Below are 22,017 nucleotides of genomic sequence, written 5' to 3' on the forward strand. Positions count from 1 at the left end.
TAAAGTGTTTTTTTTTTTTCGCCATATAATCATAATGTGTTGGAGATAATATTGGTTCCTAGAGAATAAAAAGAATCACACTGTGACTCCTCCAGCTCATATTCCAGTTGGATAGTGGATGGAATGCTGTGTTCCGGGCCAGTTTTAGAGTCCGTAAGTCATGATTTCAAACCACGACTCATGACTTTGTAGCATTCCAGGCAAGTCATGCCAAACTGTTTGAGCGCAAGGAATTGTGGGAGCTAGATGTAAAAATAACCAGCACGGTGGACTGAACGTTATGCACATTTAAAATCATTTCTATCGCCAAAGCTGCTCATTCTTTGCTTATTTGAGGGAAACAGAGGAGTAAAAACAGCGCATAAGGCAAGAGAAGCTGTTCTACCTTTTATGTTGTTTGTATATTTGGATTCGTATTTGGTGTTAATTTATTCTTGCACTCAATGGACTTCAAACTAGCTAACGCTAGAGTAGCCGCTGATTATGAAGAACATGTGCAGATAAATAATGTCAGAGCCTTGTTTTAATAAACAATTTGCATAAACATTGCATCCATGGGGGCCGCCATTGTTGTTTCATGGGCTACGTGACGTCAGAGCTCGGAACTGGGAGTACATGGATCTAGTACGAGTTCATGGGTGGGTAAGTTTGCCTGTCATTCCAGTGCATTTTCACCAGTAGAAGGTTGGAAAAACACAAGTTAAGGGTGGCCTGGAATGCAGCATAAGAATCAGTAGCCACTTCAACACAGAGATCGCAGAAAAAAGGTGAGATGGTGATCCCACCTTTTTTCTACCATTGACTGATTTCAACAGCCAAGCCAAAGGAGGAACAGGGTGGTGATGCAGCATCTACAGGGTGGGGAAGCAAAATTTACAATGAACATTTAGTTGTTTTTTCTCAGCAGGCACTACGTCAATTGTTTTGAAACCAAACATATATTGATGTCATAATCATACCTAACACTATTATCCATACCTTTTCAGAAACTTTTGCCCATATGAGTAATCAGGAAAGCAAACGTCAAAGAGTGTGTGATTTGCTGAATGCACTTGTCACACCAAAGGAGATTTCAAAAATAGTTGGAGTGTCCATAAAGACTGTTTATAATGTAAAGAAGAGAATGACTATGAGCAAAACTATTACAAGAAAGTCTGGAAGATACTATTAAAAAAGAATGGGAGAAGTTGTCACCTGAATATTTGAGGAACACTTGCGCAAGTTTCAGGAAGCGTGTGAAGGCAGTTATTGAGAAAGAAGGAGGACACATAGAATAAAAACATTTTCTATTATGTCAATTTTCTTGTGGCAAATAAATTCTCATGACTTTCAATAAACTAATTGGTCATACACTGTCTTTCAATCCCTGCCTCAAAATATTGTAAATTTTCCTTCCCCACCCTGTAGTGTAATGTACAGGGGTTGGACAAAATAATGGAAACACCTTAAAAAATCAACAAAATATAATTTAATATGGTGTAGGTCTGCCTTTTGCGGCAATTACAGCCTCAATTCTCCGAGGTATTGATTCATACAACTTGTGAATTGTTTTCAAAGGAATTTTAAGCCATTCTTCAGTTAGAATACCCTCCAACTCTTTTAGAGACGATGGCGGTGGAAATCGACGTCTTACTTGAATCTCTAAAACTGACCATAAATGCTCAATAATGTTGAGGTCTGGGGACTGTGCCGGCCATACGAGATGCTCAACTTCATTAGAATGTTCCTCATGCCATTCTTTAACAATTCTAGCTGTATGGATTGGGGCATTATCATCTTGAAGTGAAGGTGTTTCCATTATTTTGTCCAACCCCTGTATAACTTGCATGTTGGAAATACTCCGAGCATAGTGGTGTTGCTAACCTCACCAGAGTCTTTCACTCTTCTGCAAATGTTAGCATGGATAGAGTCCTCCGCCTGAAGTGACAACAGCTCACGAATCTCGGCGTCTCCCCAGTTTGACATCATGTTGATATGTTTGTTTACTGTACACGGCCCGCACTCATTTTTTTAATCGCACAGGGGTCGCACATGCAATATGTCACCAACACGTCACACTTTGGTTGTGGAATGAGAGGTGTTCCTTTGACATAGCGTTCTGGAATCATGATTCCACCTTTATGATGGCTCTGTTACTACCTCCAGAGGCGTTACAAAGCCATGACAGAGGTGGAACCAAATGATCCACCATTTCATTTACACAGACGTCGTTCTGGAATAAAGGTGAAATATTCCTGGAACAGAAGTGCTGTGTAAAAGTGGCTAATATATTCCAATAATAGGCATAATTTAGAATCAGAAGTCATTCTTAAGGGCTTCCAATGTGGAGAAATGCGCATTTTTACAGTGCGATATGCTTGGAGTTCAATGTCAAAAACACTTGTTCACACAAGTTCTAAAAACTGCAGCTTAGTCATGTTGCAGACTGCAAAACGAAGGGCCACTTCATCCCACTCGCCTAACAGACCTCACCGAGAAGTTGGAGTACAGTAAACATGTGAAATAGAATTCTAATTCAAGAGCTTTTTACACCGGAGTCCTCCTCACCGACTCCCCGGTGACACCATGATGAATGGCTTTGTGTTTGCTGGATGTGTGTGTGATTCTATGTGTGGAGCCAGTTTCAAGGCATAGAGGTTGTCACCCCTTGGAAAAAAAAACACACTCCCACCTCCCATTAAGCTGCCCGTGGATAATTAAACCTAGTTTTCATGAGCGGCGATGCTATTATTTATTTACTTGTTTGACTCAGATGATATATGAGAAAAGAGCATAGAAAAGCGAAGCTTGGGGTGGAATCTGCCAAGTACGGCATATTCAAGGCCATGCTCCTGCTAATGGAATATTAGAATGAGGCGCAATCATACGCTGTCATATGTCCAGTGTGTGTGTGTGTGTGTGTGTGTGTGTGTGTGTGTACTCGTAGACTCTTGGATTTACTGAAAATCTTGGACGCTGATTAATTTTTGCCCGGTGAACAATCCGCAAACCCGTAACTCATTGTTGTCCCGCTAAACAAAGACGACTGCCTCGACTCAAATCAGAATCAGAAACAAATTTGGCCAGCAACGATGACTGCGGCACAGAAACTGCTACCTTAGCACTGTAATCGTCTATTTTGCTTAGATTTCAGGCCCGGCTTCAGCTTTTTGAATAATGGTCTCTTCAGTTGTCTACAACAAGGATGAATCATGGAAAAAACAGACTCTCAGCAAACAAATATAAATTAGAATTAGAAAATGGAGCTAAAATGAGTGATGTGCTTTGCATTGTTTTCTCCTCTCGTTTGCTTAATGACAGGGCTTTATTGCACCAAATATAAACTGTAATATATTGAAGAACTCAATTAGAAGTAGCAGCACTCAAAAATAATGCATTTAGAAAAGGGCCGGGTGATCTCACGGTCTTAAATTGTAATCGATCTTGATTTGTCAAAAAATCTCCTTTTCCGAGGGATCGATGCATCACGAACCAGCTGCACTGTCCTGACTTTTCCTACTCGTTTTTCATTCTAAAAGGCCTGAGTATTTTACAGAAACTATGACTGTACTATAAGCTGGGAGCACAAACATGATTATTTAGTGATTCTTTACAGTCAGTGTAGAAATAGAGTTCAGTTTTAATTCCTGTTAACTTGCAGAGTTTGTGAAATGTGTTATTTTGCTGCTGTTGAAGAAATACTGATATGAAATGACGACTTCAGACAGTGAAGAATCACCCATAAGTGTGTGAGCTGTTGCTCCAGGAGATACACAGATGCTTCAGATTTATTTTATTTTTGGTACATTGTAAATCTCCACTTAGACAAATTAGGCGACAGTCAGGGTAAATAATGGAAAATGCTCCAGCCATCACAGATGTACAGTACAGGCCAAAAGTTTGGACACACCTTCTCATTCTTCGCATTTTCTTTATTTTCATGACTATTTACATTGTAGATTCTCACTGAAGGCATCAAAACTATGAATGAACACATGTGGAATTATGTACTTAACAAAAAAGTGTGAAATAACTGAAAACATCTCTTATATTCTAGTTTCTTCAAAGTAGCCACCCTTAGCTCTGATGACTGCCTTGCACACCCTTGGCATTCTCTTGATGAGCATCAAGAGGTAGTCACCTGAAATGGTTTTCACTTCATAGCTGTGCCTTGTCAGGGTTACTTAGTGGAATTTCTTGCCTTATTGATGGGGTTGGGACCATCAGTTGTGTTGTGCAGAAGTCAGGTTGATGCACAGCTGACAGCCCTATTGGACAACTGTTAGAATGCATATTATGGCGAGAACCAATCAGCTAAGTAAAGACAAACGAGTGGCCATCATTACTTTAAGAAATGAAGGTCAGTCAGTCTAGAAAATTTCAAAAACTTTGAATGTGTCCCCAAGTGCAGTCGCAAAAACCATCAAGCGCTCCAACGAAACTGGCTCACATGAGGACCGCCCCAGGAAAGGAAGACCAAGAGTCACCTCTGATGCTGAAGATAAGTTCATCTGAGTCACCAGCCTCAGAAATCGCAAATTAACAGCAGCTCAGATTAGAGACCAGATGAATACCACACGGAGCTCTAGCAGCAGACACATCTCTACAACAACTGTTAAGAGGAGACTGTGTGAATCAGGCCTTCATGGTCAAATAGCTGCTAGGAAACCACTGCTCAGGAGAAGCAACAAACACAAGAGATTTATTTGGGCCAAGAAACCCAAGGAATGGACATTAGACCAGTGGAAATCTGTGCTTTGGTCTGATGAGTCCAAATTTGAGATCTTTGGATCCAACCGCCGTGTCTTTGTGCGACGCAGAAAAGGTGAACGGATGGATGCTACATGCCTGGTTCCCACCGTGAAGCATGGAGGAGGGGGTGTGATGGTGTGGGGGTGCTTTGCTGGTGACGCTGTTGAGGATTTATTCAAGATTGAAGGCAACCTGAATCAGCATGGCTACCACAGCATCCTGAAGTGACATGCCATTCCATCCGGTTTGCGTTTAGTTGGACCATCATTTATGTTTCAACAGGACAATGACCCCAAACACACCTCCAGGCTGTGTGAGGGATATTTGACCAAGAAGGAGAGTGATGGAGTGCTGCGCCAGATGACCTGGCCTCCACAGTCACCGGACCTGAACCCCATCGAGATGGTTTGGGGTGAGCTGGACCGCAGAGTGAAGGCAAAAGGACCAACAAGTGCTAAGCATCTCTGGGAACTTCTTCAAGACTGTTAGGAAACCATTTCAGGTGACTACCTCTTGAAGCTCATCAAGAGAATGCCAAGAGTGTGCAAGGCAGTCATCAGAGCAAAGGGTGGCTACTTTGAAGAAACTAGAATATAAGAGATGTTTTCAGTTATTTCACACTTTTTTTGTTAAGTACATAATTCCACATGTGTTCATTCATAGTTTTGATGCCTTCAGTGAGAATCTACAATGTAAATAGTCATGAAAATACAGAAAATGCAAAGAATGAGATGGTGTGTCCAAACTTTTGGCCTGTACTGTATGTACGATTAGGAAAATGGAAAATTCATCTAATTAAATCAAAGTCCGTATGTGACTTCCTATCAGTGCTCAATAGTAACTTTATTGGTATTTGTAACCATTTCCATGTTATAAGCCATCAAAATATGGACCATTATAAGTAAAGGCAAATAATATTTATTACTTCAAAAATTAATCAGAAATTGAAATATCTAAATTTTTCAAAACTGTGAACAGACTGTGAACAGACATTGCCCCAAGGAAACTACATAACAAATATGAAATGAATCCAACCAGTAGTTTTGGAGAATTTTATTAAATGTAGACATTGGTTAGAAGCTCAATCACTCTCTTCATCTTCCTTACTGGCCGTACTCTCCTCTTCCCTCCCGATGAATCCTTCCAAGTTCACAAACAATCCAGTGGTGCTTTCCACCTTTAAGATTTGGTTTCAGTTTAGGCGCCACTTTAAATTTTTTGCCGACCTCCACCTTCATACCTATAACTAAAAATCATCTATTTCTCCCTTCACTTATGGACTCCACTTTTACGATTTGGCAGAACCAAGGCATTAAATGTTTCAGAGACCTCTATAAAGATGGTATCTTTTCTACATTTTCTGATCTGATGTTAGATTTCAATTTACCAGCTTGTTACGCCCCGGCCTAGGGGTTCACCAGGGCAAACATAATATGCTCAACTTTGTCCCCTCCCAGCTCCCAAGCACACACGTCAGTCGAAAACTAAAGTTTACTATGTTTATTACAATTATTTTTTTTCTAAACAACTAAGGAAGGGTTAGGGGAGGGAGCGGCTAAAACAACAAACAAAATATCTTCTGTCAAGTTTAAACTAACTTACCTACTCAAAATAAACGCGAGAAATAAAATACAGAAAACTAACCTGAACTTCCTAGCCAAAAACAGGAGAAAACGTTGAGAAACAAAAGAGCCGACCTCCCCTACCAGAAAAAGGTTCAATTTAACAAAAGTATTTACAGCCATAAATGTACAATCGAATTATCACACGAAGACTGACGGTCACACACACGAACGCAGGGTTGGAAGCTGGCAGAAGGCAAGAGAGAGCGAGGACGGAAGTTCCAGGGCCATTTTTAAAGGGCCGGGCAATCACCTTCCACCAATCAGCTTCCTGCAACAAACACAAAAGGGGCACAGCACACCTACAGGACGGGGGAGAACACACACACACACACACACACACACACACACACACTAAACAGAAAACACATATAGTCTACTCTCGTTAAACCGTTAAACTGTTATACCGCCATTTTCGCTCACCGCCGACCAAAACCATTGCACAAAAATCCCCAATGCATTATTCCATTAGCTACCGCCATTTCCGCCTATCGCCATCCGCCAGCCCAGTTCCATGCACAAACAACACTTATACCATTGATTTCCCGACCGTTATACCGCCAGCGTGATTGCCATCGAGTACACATAAATTTTAACAATGCACTGAAACAAACGCGCCAGACGCTGATCGCGACAAGCTACGAGTAGGTCTACGGAACGGCCACCGTTCATTTATCGCAGAACACTCAGTAGGTCAGGATGTCGGGAAGAGGACGTGGGATTAAGCCAAAGCCTCAAGATGATGGGGTGTCATTTCCCGACACGGTATAATAATGCTTAAAATGTTTCCCCACTTTAAATGATCCCTTACAACATAAAAGAATCAAGATTTATTTAGAAACGCAATTAGAACGGGTTAACGGAGGCAGCATAGACATCATATAGTAAAGACATGCACATTATGGACGCAACCCGTTGTAACGCCATTTTCGCTATACCGCCAATTTGGCCGTGAACAGAAGTTGGCGGTATAACGAGAGTAGACTGTACCTATAAACAGACAAATTATGACCCAGGGTCATAACACAGCTAACCATTTGTTTCGTTATTTCCAACTACGACACTGTGCCTCTACTCTTTTTACAGGTTTCCCTTCTCTTCCAGCCAAACAACCATGGGACGATCTTCTAACTTTGAAACCCAAAGAGAAATCTCTTATATCAAAAATTTATGCACAGTTAATTTCATTTGATGATGATTTGATGACTAAAGCTTGAATTTCTTGGGAAGGTGAGTTAGGCTTAAACCTCACAGACCAGCTATGGGATAAAGCTATCCTTAGTATACGGTCCAGCACACCGTGTGCTAGATTACAACTGATTCAGTTTAAAGTGTTGCATAGAATCCATTTATCAAAATCTCGACTCTCTGCAATCTATCCAAATATTGTGAACCAATGTGACAAGTGTCAGGGCTCTCCCTGCAACTTAACCCATATGTTCTTTTCCTGTCCTAAGTTACTGAAATTTTGGGGTGATTACTTTATGATCATGACTAATATTCTCAGGAAAAATATCAATATGTGCCCTTTTATAGCGATATTTGGGCTCCCAGTTGACACCTGTTTTAACCAAATAGAGTCTGATATAATAGCTTTTACATCCCTCCTTGTAAGACGACGTATCTTATTTTTGTGGAAGTCTCCTAAACCCCCATCTATTTCATTTTGGCTTAGAGATGTTATGTTTTTTCTTAAATTAGAAAAGATTAGACTCTCACTACAAAGCTCCTCAACTAAATTCTTTAATAAATGGCAATCTTTTTTAAATTACTTTCAGTCTTTACAAACACTGCCTTCAGATTGATCTCTCACACCTCCACCCTACTCTGTTTTATTATTGTTTAGGTGTTGTTGTTTTTTGTTGTAATTTGTTCTATCTACCAATTATTGTCACATTTGATACATCTAGGTAATGTCTAATATTTAAAAGTAAACACAGGTATCTACAAGCTATGACTTTTTTTTTTTTTTTTTAAATCTATTTATTTATTTATTTATTTATATTTTCTTTTGTTTCCATTAGCTCAGTTAGTATTCTTGTACACCACAGATTTGATACTGCTTGTACTTATTTGATTTTCTACTGCTCAGAGACTGATGTTCTCGTTTCTGCTGTTGCCCCTTCTCGGAGGGCCTTGGGGTTGGATTGGGAATGGGGAAAAATGATATAAAAAAGGCAATGTATAATGAATGCATTGTAATTCTGCTCCTTTGTATGTTCTGTTACATTGCTCATAAAAAGATCAAAAAAAAAAAAAAAAAAGTAGACATTGGTGACCTTGAGTTTTACTCGTCAAGGTCACTCAAGGTCAAAGGTCATAGTACCAAATGAAAGTCCATATATGCCTTCCTATCAGTGTTCAATAGTAACTATAACCATTCCCATGTTATAAGCCATCAAAAATATGGACCATTATAAGTAAAGGCAAATAATTTTTAATATTTTAAAAATTCACCAAAAATTCTAAATCTAAATTTTTCAAAACTGTGAACAAACTTTGTAGACACTGCCTCAAAGAAGCTACATATAAAATTTAAAATGAATCCAACCAGTAGTTTTGGAGAAGAACTTTGTTGAAATGTTGACATTGGTGACCTTGAGTTTTACTTGTCAAGGTCACTCAAGGTCAAAGGTCATAGTACTAAATGAAAGTCCATACATGCCCCCCTATCAGTGCTCAGTAGTAACTTTATTGATATCTGTAACTATTCCCATGTTATAAGCCAGTGGTTCTTAACCTTGTTGGAGGTACTGAACCCCACCAGTTTCATATGCGCATTCACCGAACCCTTCTTTATTAAAAAATAAAATATGATTTTTTTCCAAATTCAAGACACAGGTATATGTTTTACTGGTGCACAAAATGAACCGTGCATTAACATCACTGTGTTCAAAGAACAAAACCAATACAGTGCATGAACTCACAACAAATTACATACCTTTTCACAAAGACATGACCTTTTTAATACTACCACACTGAAATGGTTTTAATTTTTGTATTCCAATAATGAACTTACTGTATTTATGCTATTTATCATTTTTAACATTTTAACACACACCCATCACCTAATTTCCATCAGGCTACAATAATAATGAACATTGACTGCAAATCAGTGTGACTTCTGCTGTTGCCTTTGAGAGACCAGTTCAGAAATGCGTGGCTTCACCTTGGTAAGTGCCACTCTCATGTCATTTTCACAGCAAAGTCTGTTCCTTTTCTTCGTTTTTATGTCCAGCATCCTTATTATGGCACTAGCTCGGCTTTAGCGTAATACGATTTCTCCATCCGCGACGGTGCGTCGGTCGTCACATGATTGTAACTGACCAGTGCGGTGACCGAAAAATGTAAACAAACGCTAAACATGGCTGCCTCCGTGGTTAACAGGAAGTAGCAAAAGTCATAACAACGATGTGGAAAATACTCAAATAATTCATCGTCAGACGAGTGGAAGAGATTATAAACGCTTCCGGATGTGTTGTAGTGCTATAAGCAACAATAATACACCGCATATATTGGATGTCAATCAGAGAAAGAGTCTCCGAAGCCGTTTGTTTACATACATGGACCTAGCCCGACACACACACCCGACTAATGAGTCGAGTGTGTGTCTTGACCTCCACCGAACCCCTGAGACTGACTCACCGAACCCCTAGGGTTCGATCGAACCCAGGTTAAGAACCACTGTTATAAGCCATCAAAAATATGGACCATTACAAGTAAATGCAAATAATTTTTAATATTTTAAAAATTCACCAAAATTTCAAAATCTAAATTTTTCAAAACTGTTAACAAATTGGAGCAACACGAATGCCCTATGTTTCCTTTGGCTCATGTTACATAGATGGTCCCAGCGGCCTTGATTTTGTTAATTTTATCCTTTGCACCGTCACCTCACAGAGCTACATGAATCCCTCTCTTGTAATTGTTTTTTTTCTTCTCTCATTTTATTTAATTTTTTTCTACGCACTTTGTACAGGTATCTATATCGATATGTAAGTCAAAGAATTGGCCTCTTTTTTTTTTTTTGTTTGTTTAAAAACCAATAAATGTTTAACTGAATAAACTGTGTAGACACTGCCTCAAAGAAGCTACATATAAAATTTTAAATTAATCCAACGAGTAGTTTTGAAGAAGTTTGTAGACCTTGAGTTTTATCCTTCAATGTCACTCAAGGTCACGGTACCAAACAAAAGTCCATGGATGACTCCCTACCGGTGTTCAATAGTAACTATATTGATATCTGTAACCATTTCCACGGTATAAACCATCAAAATATGGACCGTTAGAAGTAAAGCAAATGTTTCATATTTCAAAAATTAGTTCGAAATTTGAAAATCAGAATATCTCAAAAGTGTGAAGATACTTTGTAGAAATTTTCCCAAGGACGCTACATATAAAATTTGAAATTAATCAGACAAAGACGATGATGATGTCAGACACAATGCATTCACAATAGCTCGTGGTTTATGGACCGGTGCAGACTGATTTTATGAAATCGCGTCGTATGTCACGTTAGTTCTTATGGCATTTGGCGTGCTATACATACACATTTTCATCCTTTCGAGTGCTATTCAATGCCATTTGATCACATGTCAATGTATGCCAAGATCTCCAGTTTACATATCCGTAACCGCTAACCCTAATCACTAATCCTAACCCTAAACCTAACTGCTAACCCTAACCGCTAACCCTACCCCTAACTGCTAATCCTAACCACTAACCCTAAACCTAGCCTCACTCATAACTGCTAACCCTAACCACTAATCCTAACCCTAAACCTAACCCTAACCGATAACCCTAATCACAAATCCTAACCCTAAATCTAACCGCTAATCCTAACCGCTAACCCTAATCACTAATCCTAACCCTAAACCTAACCCTAATCATTAATCCTAACCCTAACCGCTAACCCTAACCATTAATCCTAACCCTAACTGCTAATCCTAACCGCTAATTCTAACCCTAAACCTAACCCTAACCGCTAACCCTACCCCTAACTGCTAATCCTAACCACTAACCCTAATCACTAATCCTAAACCTAACCCTAAATCTAACCACTAACCCTAAACCTTACCCCTGCCCCTAACTGCTAACCCTAAACCTAGCCCTACTCATAACTGCTAACCCTAACCACTAACCCTAATCACTAATCCTAACCCTAAACCTAACCCTAACTCTAACCGATAACCCTAATCACTAATCCTAACCCTAACCGCTAACCATAACCGGTAATCCTAACCGCTAACCCTAATCACTAATCCTAACCCTAACCGCTAACCCTAACCGGTAATCCTAACCGCTAACCCAAATCACTAATCCTAACCCTAAACCTAACCCTACCCTTACCCCTAACTGCTAACCCTAACCACTAACCCTAATCACTAATCTTAACCGCTAATCGTGTGGTATTTTATGCGGCGTGAACCTACACGTGGAAATCTTATAATGCGCACAGATAACATGCCAATTAAAAGTGTTATTTGTACGCAGTTCACGATAACACGTTGACTGGTGAGCTAAGAGGAAAACTTACTAACTACTAACTCACCTATAGTTTATTAAAAGTGAGAAAATGATCATTAAGCTCATGTGACTACACCTCAAAGGATGGTCATGTGACACCTGGGCTAGATCATGGAGTCATAAATTATGGCTTTTCTGTATTTTGTCTTAGACAATTAATGATTTCACTGCAACACTACGCAGATTATCTAATAATTGTGACCGATATGAAAATCATTGGAGAATCGCATACGTGTTTTGGCTGCAGCTGCTCTACATCACATCTGCTGAATCACTAAATCCTGAAAACCAAACAAGGCGGCGTACACAGTCTACGCATTTATCCATGTATGCCCGAAGAAGATACATCACAAATACAGTCACTTTTAGGCAACGCTGCATACATACCACATGAGCTGCGATAGAGTCGTCGCTGACAGCTGTATTGATTAAAGTCTCCCTTCTACTACGTTTTCGTTTTCTGATGAATTCTGTGCAGTTTGACAGTGTCGGCATGTTTTCATTCAGTGCTGAAGGAGGAAAGTTTTGATGATCTCGACTAAAATGTCACTTTAAGCCATGTACCTACAATCTCAACATTTAATCAGCCAATACTCCTATCTGTGATTACATTTCAGATATCCATAATAGCATCGCTCCTGGTGAAAAGTCTGTCCCCGTTAGTTTCCTGTGTTAAATGAAGACGTCCTCGTTTTTACTGGTAGAAAATGTACTTCAACAGATGTCCAAGTTTCATTGCCTTCATCAAAGTCAAGTGGCTGTGTAACATTAAGACGGCCATTATAACAGGCCGCTTAGGTGTCTTCATGTTTTCTTTGCAATAAAAGTGTCGCAAAATGACTTTTTTTGCCAATTCTTTTGCACATTTGTTTTCAGGAAGATCTCAACTTTCAATATCTGTCCATTAACCCATAAAAATCCAAACATCCACCAAATCCATCTACTGTTCTAAAATGTTTAACAACTGTTGATCCACTAATTCTATCAATACAACTAAATAATTGGTGGAAAATGCAGTTTATAATCTTGTCATGGTCATCAGATATGACCCATTTGGATGTTCAGAGGCTCTGTAGTGAACGTGGAAACATCGTCATCTTCTACAACATTCATTCACCAGTAAAACCCATGGAGTTGGATCAATGACAGTGGATGGAGACACTTGATTTATGTTCAGTTCATGATATATTTTAGTGAAAAACTCACTTTTTCTTCAGTTTTCTATGGTTTTGATATAATAACCCTCAACTTTAATCGGAGCTTTTATGAACATACCATAACATACCATACTAACTTTATTTATAAAGCACTTTAAGAACTTTACAGCTGGCCAAAGTGCCGTACATGAATCATAAAACAAGGAAATAAGTAAAAACAGTGATAACACAGGGGGCAAAGTGGGCTAAGAACAACAAAATACAACCATCATAAAAACAAAGACTAATTAAAATCTGGTAAAAACAGTATGAGAAATACCCCCCCCACACACACCCCCCAACAAAAAAAAAACAAACCAAAAAACAAAACATCTCACTCATTGATTAAAAGCCATCTACAACATCTACATGATCAGTAAATTAAATATAAGGAAATAGGTAATTTTCACTTAAAAAATCTAAATACAGAGCATAAAATTATAATTAATGGTAATAAAACACTTAAAGGAGTGATATTTAGCTTTTTTTTTTAAAAATGGAATTATGCATTTTAAAACATTTCCCTGTGGTCTCCATAAACTGTAAATGCTCTGATTGGGTCTGAATTCTTCATTCATTCAGCTCCACAGGTCCATCTTCAACACTATTTCTGAGTAATGACACCAGAAAGGTTCTTTTGAGAGCTGGCCCTTTAAATGCAAATGAGCCACTTCAGGCCCCGCCCACTCCAGGTTGTTGGCTGTCTGCTCTGTCCCGTTCAACCAACAACTGAACATTTTAGCTAATTAGCTTGAAGTTTGGACATATTTTCAGTTTTTACTACAAGTGCTGCTGCTGACAAACAAATATGGCGTACTTGGAGAAATGTTCGTCGGAAGTCTTGACCTTATATGTGCAGATGTTGTGATGTAACTAGTTATAAAACATAACAAATTAAGCAGGAATTCAAACAGGTTGTAGAAATCCACTCAATTTTTGTCAGAATGAATATAAACATAGCTTTGCAGCAGCTGGAGGGTTCAAATTGAAACTTTTTGAACTATTAGGGTCCAAATACACAAATAAATGTACTTAGACAAACTTCATTGTTATTCAGGAATGCACAAAGTGTATACAGAAGGACATTTCATTGCATTCGGCTTGGGACATGAATCTAATATAAAGTACTAAGTTGTTTAATAAATAAAGATAAGATAAAACTATAACATTATTAAAAATGTATGTACATGTGTGCAAAATACAGCAGTGATTTAAAATGAGCAACAGGAATATGAAAGAGAAAATGCAGCAGGAGTAAAATATGGCAGTTATCAAAATAAATGTACCAAAGACTAATAAAAGTGGGTTTAGCAAAATATGAGCCCTTTACGAAAGGTTAAAAATAGAGAAATATTTATTTGGGAACTGCTGCAAAAGTATCACTGAGTCTTTATGGGTTAATTATCATCATTATAAATAATATATGCTTAAGACAGTGTGTTTTAGCAACAAAGAAAAAAAACAGACTTGAAGTTTTGAACATATTTGTTATCAGAAACAACTGTAAATGTCCATAATGAAACTTTTTGAGATTGCAGAAATAAACTTTACACTATTTTACATCTATTCAAACATGCTTTTTGGTCTTGAACATTCAGTATCCATATTATGACTTCATATTTTTGGTTATTTTAGCCTGTGTGGAAGTCTCTGAAACAGATCCTTTCTACTTGTAATAGAGTCCCACATAGTTGCCATAAAGTGTTATATAATGTCAAAAAGCTCAGCTCAGCTTTCCAATGCCATTTGAATTATCTTTATGGGTTAATTATCATTATGTAAATAATAAATGCTTAAAACAGGGTGTTTTAGCAACAAAGAAGAAAAAAAAAAAAGACTTGAAGTTTTTAACATTTTTTTTTATCAGTTGCTTTTTACTTTATGCTTTTTGGGTTTGAACATTCAGTATCAATATTATGGCTTCATATTTTTGGTTATTTTAGCCTGTGTGGAAGTCTCTGAAACAGATCCTTTCTACTTGTAATAGAGTCCCACATTGCTGCCATAAAGTGTTATATAATGTCAAAAAGCTCAGCTCAGCTTTCCAATACCATTTGAATTATCTTTATGGGTCAATTATCATAATTACAAATAATAAATGCTTAAAACATTTTGTTTTAGTAAAAAAAGAAGAAAACAGACTTGAAGTTTTGAACATTTTTTTTTATCAGTTGCTTTTTACTTTATGCTTTTTGATTTTGAACATTCAGTATCAATATTATGGCTTCATATTTTTGGTTATTTTTGGTTATTTTAGCCTGTGTGGAAGTCTCTGAAACAGATCCTTTCTACTTGTAATAGAGTCACACATTACTGTCATAAAGTGTTATATAATTTCAAAAAGCTCAGCTCAGCTTTCCAATGCCATTTGAATTATCTTTATGGGTCAATTATCATAATTACAAATAATAAATGCTTAAAACATTTTGTTTTAGTAAAAAAGAAGAAAACAGACTTGAAGTTTTGAACATATTTGTGATCAGAAACAACTGTAAATGTCCATTATGAAAGTTTTTGAAATTGCAGAAATAAACTTTACACTATTTTACATCTATTCAAACATTCTTTTTGGTCTTGAACATTCATTATCCATATTATGACTTCATATTTTTGGTTATTTTAGCCTGTGTGGAAGTCTCTGAAACAGATCCTTACTTGTTACAGAGTCCCACATTGCTGCCATAAAGTGGTATATAATGTCAAAACACGCAGGTCAGCTTTCCAATGCTATTTGAATTTTCTTTATGGGTTAATTATCATTATGTAAATAATAAATGCTTAAAACATTTTGTTTTAGTAAAAAAGAAGAAAACAGACTTGAAGTTTTGAACATATTTGTTATCAGAAACAACTGTAAATGTCCATAATGAAAGTTTTTGAGATTGCAGAAATAAACTTTACACTATTTTACATCTATTCAAACATTCTTTTTGGTCTTGAACATTCAGTATCAATATTATAGCTTCATATTTTTGGTTATTTTAGCCTGTGTGGAAGTCTCTGAAACAGATCCTTTTTACTTGTAATAGAGTCCCACATTGCTGCCATAAAGTGGTATATAATGTCAAAACACGCAGGTCAGCTTTCCAATGCCATTTGAATGATCTTTGTGGGTTAATTATCATTATGTAAATAATAAATGCTTAAAACTGTGTGTTTTAGCAACAAAGAAGAACAAAAAAAGACTTGAAGTTTTTAACACTTTTTTTTATCAGTTGCTTTTTACTTTATGCTTTTTGGTTTTGAACATTCAGTATCAATTTTATGGCTTCATATTTTTGGTTATTTTTGGTTATTTTAGCCTGTGTGGAAGTCTCTGAAACAGATCCTTTCTACTTGTAATAGAGTCCCACATTGCTGCCATAAAGTGTTATATAATGTCAAAAAGCTCAGCTCAGCTTTCCAATACCATTTGAATTATCTTTATGGGTTAATTATCATTATTACAAATAATAAATGCTTAAAACTGTGTATTTTAGTAAAAAAAAAAAAAAAAAAAAAAAAAAAAAAAGAAAGAAAAAAACAGACTTGAAGTTTTGAACATATTTGTTATCAGAAACAACTGTAAATGTCCATAATGAAACTTTGAGGTTGCGGAAATAAACTTTACACTATTTTACATCTATTCAAACATGCTTTTTGGTCTTGAACATTCAGTATTCATTTTATAGCTTCATGTTTTTAGCCATTTTAACCCATGTGGAAGTCTGAAACAGATCCTTACTTGTAATAGAGTCCCACATTGCTGCCATAAAGTGTTATATGATGTCAAAAAGCTCAGCTCAGCTTTCCAATACCATTTGAATGATCCGGATAGCGTAAACGCTTCAGGAGTTATAGTAATTTGAATGCTATAAAGTGCAAAATACAACATTGGAGAGACTGCTGTTATTAAAGGGTTAAACTGGATATACATATTCCAACTGAAACAAGTATATATAGACAGAACAATGAGATTATATGAACTGTTATAAGTTTTTACATTTTGCTTCGTATTTGTTTTGCATCTTGTGACATATTTATTTATTTATTTTGGTCTGGTATTGTAATTGCTTTGCATCGTTTCGTCAGGTATACATATTTATGTCATATCAGTCCCTGGACTTTTTCTTGTTTTGTGTGTTGCTTCCTGTTTTATTTTGTTAGTTTCCCTCATGTGTCTTGTCTGGTGTCTTTACTTCCTCTTTGTGTTCACCTTTGCCCTGATTACCTGCCTCCTCCCTGATTGTCTCCACCTGTGTCCAATTGTCTTCCCGCCCTCTTGTGTATTTAAACCCTGTGTTTCCCCCTGTTCGTTTTCAACCCTTGGTGTGATAACTTACCAGCGGTTTTTGATCCTGCCTGCCTGTTGTGACCTGTTTTGCCAATCGACCTCCGACTCTGCCTGTTCCTTGTCTGCCTGCTCGTCTGTCTTCGACCTGGTTTGTCCATCACACCTGAGAATACGCCTGACCCCTGTCTGTTCCTCCGCCTTGGTGCCTTTTCCTGGTTTTGACCTCTGCCTGGACTACTGTCGGGTTCCCCTCGTGTGCTCCCGACCTGGGCCGTAACGTGGTTCACTTAAGATCCAAAGCCGAGACGATTCCCCATCTCTGTCCAGCTGAAGATATATTCATTACCACTCTGTGTGAACCTGTTACTCTGATTATCTCTAATAAATCCCTTTTAATTGTACTCCTGTCTGAGGGTCTTGCATCTGGGTCCAGTACTCGTACAATCTGTCCTAACAATTTACCTATGTTTTGTTTGTTTTTGTACTTCCTGGACATGTAGTTTTGCACTTGGTTTTGTGTTCATTTTGTATTATCTTTGGATGTATTTGTTTGGTTTGTCTGACTTTATACAGTATGATTTTTATAGCTAGTTGTGTATCGCTAACCATTAAAGCTGTTATTATTTAGAATGCAACAAGAAATATAAGATTTTCTTCATCCTACTCCTTTTCAAGCATGGGTGTGTAAATGTTTGTTCACCTGAAGATTATTGAATGTCTGCTGATGAAATGCACAACCATGAACAAAACAAATAAATGAAATATTTCACACACCTGTTAAATCACATTTTCTTGTCAAAAATTAACAATTCAGACGTCCACAGTGACATTCCTTGGACAAATCGCATCACTTTTGTCACACACATGCTTTCAATTTCTGTTTTCCATAACATCACTTCTGATATCTGTAATAAATCTTCCACATATTTAGAATTCAGGCTGTCAGTACCTCACTTGGTCAATATCTCTTTTAAAAACAGGCTTTGATTGGAAAAATATCCACGTTGCTTGTTGTTTTTGTGTTAATTTTCATTGTTTTGATCTGTGTTTTTTTGTTTTGTTTATTTGATTTTCTAAGAAGTGCTTTGTTCTGTGTTTTCAGAAGTTCTCTTTGAATAATAATTATCACTATTTGCAGCAAAATTATTTCCAAGAACTACTGAAGCTTAACTTTTACTTCAAATCCACAAGAGAATAAAATCTGCACTAGATGCATAAGAATGTACTTTTACTTTTCAATGCTTTCTGCAAACTTTCATGCACTATGTGACTCAGAACTAATTTGGTGTTTTTCCAGATATTTATGAATATTGTGTTTCTTCAGATTCAGATTCAAAACACAAGAATGCATACTGAACAAAATTTTGGTGCATATTCTCAGAAGTGAAAGTGAAAATAATGTTAAAAAAAAAAAAAAAAAAAAAATACAAAAAAGTTAAGTGAGATAAGTGCAGGGAATAATTTTGTAAAAAGAAAAACAAAAAAAAAAAAGGTTGCAGTATAATATACGTGATACACACAGCCGTACAGATAAAAGACAGGATGAATTTAGATGTCCATCATTATTACACATTGTACACATGTATATTTGGCATCATGTGGATTTGTATATATCGAGTTCTTGTTTTCACATACAGTGGATATAAAAAGTCTACACACCCCTGTTCAAATGCCAGGTTTTTGCGATGTAAAACAATGAGACCAAGATACATTTTCCACCATTAATGAGACCTAAAACCTGTAATAGTCAACTGAAAAACAAACTGAAATGTTTTAAGGGAAAAAAAAAAGTACAATAACTTGGTTGCATAAATATACACACCCTTAAAAACTGTGTACGACTTTTGCCACCAATTTTTCATCAAATCTGTAAAACCTGAGTCATAGCATCGGCGCTGTTAAGGGGGGGGGGCATGGCAAATTCATGGGGCCCAGGATTTGTAGGGGGTCCATAGAGCAGTGGAGGGGGTCCAGTGGATAAAGGTTAGAAGTTGTGAAAATTTCGTGCAAGAGGTGTAGAAGTCGGGAGTCGTACGTTGAAAGTGTGTTAAGTTTCAGTTTTGTTTCAGGCTAGCGCAAGTGACGTTATGACCCTCCCCCCAGTCCGACAGATTTACAAGATACTGAACTCATGAAGGGTCCACAATGTTTACGCTTTCACAGGGTCCACAAGTGGTAGCGGCGCCCCTGCATAGCCGAAGTATCACAAATCCATGAGTCTTTCCATGATTACGCACCTGAATCTCTTCCTTCACGGTGAACAATTTCAAAGCGCACTCCACCATAAACAATCCACGTGCATTTTCGGAAATTTCTTGGGATGTGCGCTGTGGGAAGCGGAGTTCCGCGCACCCACTTTCGCTTGGTCGACATGTTTGTTTGTTGCTGCTACTGCGGCAGCGTAGAGCTCTGTTTCCCACAATGCACATCGCGACAAATTTCCAAAAATGCCCAAATGACGTAGCGGCTCTGTTTGTAAACAAATGCAGTGTTTATGGTAGAGTACCAAAGCAGTAACCAAAACCAAAGCCATGTACAAGATCACATATCAGACCACATCCAACCCATAACAAACATTTTTTAATTTACATCATCCACATTAACTTCGTTCTTTCTCTCTACCTCCACATACAGACAAACCAGGATCCCTGCTCCCCTTCATTCCCACCTACACTTCTTTCTCCCCCTTTCTCTCCCCTCCCCTCTTTCTCTCTTCAACCAAGCCCCCCCCCCCTTTGCTTTTTCTTTTTTTTTTTTTCTTTTCTTTTTTTTTGGATTAGAAAGTAATATTTTTGTTATCATTATCATCATGTTATCATTATTATTATCATATTGCTATTTACATTTCTGATCTTTTTCATTGTAATATGACATTGTTTGTCAATACTCTGTCATTGTTGTTGTTTTTTGTTTGTTTATTTGTTTGAGTTTCCTTTTGTTTATGTGTTGTTGTTTTTCTGTCCACATTGTCTTGTTAACTATCACCAATAAAATATATATATAAAAAAAAAAAAAAAAAAAAGTTTATGGTAGAGTACACTTTGAAATTGTTCACCGTGAGGGAAGAGATTCAGGTGCGTAATTACGGAAACACTCACAGATTTGTGATACTTAGGCTATGATTCGGGTTTTACAGATTTGATGAAAAATTTGTGACAAAAGTCTTACGCAGCTTTAAACTAATACTTTGTTGCAGCACCTTTGGCTTTTATTACTGCACTCAGTCTGTTTGCATAGGAGTCTATCAGTGTGGCACATCTTGAAGTGGCCATATTTGCCCACTCTTCTTTATAAAAATGCTCCAAATCTGTCAGACTGTGAGGACATCTCCTGAGCACAGCCCTCTTCAGATCACCCAGAGTCTGGTTTGGACCGGCTCAATATGTAAAGTGTCATGAGATAACTTTTGTTATGTTTTGGCGCTATATAAATAAAATCTGATCGATTGATTGATTGATCATCCCACAGATGTTCAGTTGGACTCAGGTCTGGACTCTAGCTGGACCATTCCAAAACCTTCATCATCTTCTGGTGAAGCCATTATTTGGTTGATTTGGACGTGGGCTTTGGATCACTGTCATGCTAAAAGATGAAGTTCTTCTTCATCTTTCTGGCAGAAGCCTGAAGGTTTTGTGCCAACATTGACTGGTATTTGGAACTGTTCAGAATTCCATCCATCTTGTCTAAGGCCCCAGTTCCAACTGAAGAAAAACAGCCCCAAAGCAGGATACTGCCACCGCTGTGCTTCGCTGTAGGTCTGGTGTTCTTTTTTTGATGAGCAGAGTTGCGGTTGTGCCAAATTTACCTTTTGGAATTAAGGCCAGAAAATTCAACCTTGGTTTCATCCAACCATAACACATTTTCCCACATGCATTTGGAAGATTTATAATATGTTTTTAAAAAATGTAGCCAGGCTTGGGTACTTTTCTTCACAAGATAAAGCTTTAGACAGGACAATACCTAAGTTAACTCAACCCTCTTCTCATGATGGGATAATATTGTGACTCATTGATCCACTTCATTATCGCTGTAATTTAAGTTTTGATCCTTCCCTGTCTGTGCTTGTTGATGCTCTTCTTGTGTATTTGTAATTTCGTTTGTTAAAAAATGTAAAATCTGTCAAAAATAAAGTGTATTAAAAAAAAAAAAAAAAAAAAAAAGATAAGGCTTGCATCTTGCTGTCCTACCCCATAGCCCAGACATGTGAGATTGTTGTCATATGTACTATATCACAAATATTTGCCAGAAATTGTTGCATCTTCTTCAGTGTTGCTGTCGGCCTCTTGACAACCTCCCTGACCAGTTTAACTAAATAAATAAAACCTGAATATCCTTCCACCTCCCAGTAGCTTAAAGACACCATGTCTTTTCTAAAACTCGAGAAAATGAAATTCACATTGAGAGGATGTACTGACTAATTTTTCCACAAATGGCAACCCTATATTTCTTATTTTACAAACTTAGAGGTACTGCCCGATTGAATGTGTGCCTGTTGTTGTTGTTGTTGTTGTACTTTAGAATACATAAGTAATCATTACCTTGTACTGGTCAGGATGAGCTGGGGTGGGGGGTGCAATGTGATTATTTCATTATAGATGTAGTTTTATTAGAGTGCTCTTTCATTTGTTGTTTTTGCATGCATGTATGTGTGTACATATATATATGTGTG

The sequence above is a fragment of the Sphaeramia orbicularis genome, chromosome 17, assembly GCF_902148855.1.
Source record: "Sphaeramia orbicularis chromosome 17, fSphaOr1.1, whole genome shotgun sequence".
Classification (NCBI taxonomy): domain Eukaryota; kingdom Metazoa; phylum Chordata; class Actinopteri; order Kurtiformes; family Apogonidae; genus Sphaeramia; species Sphaeramia orbicularis.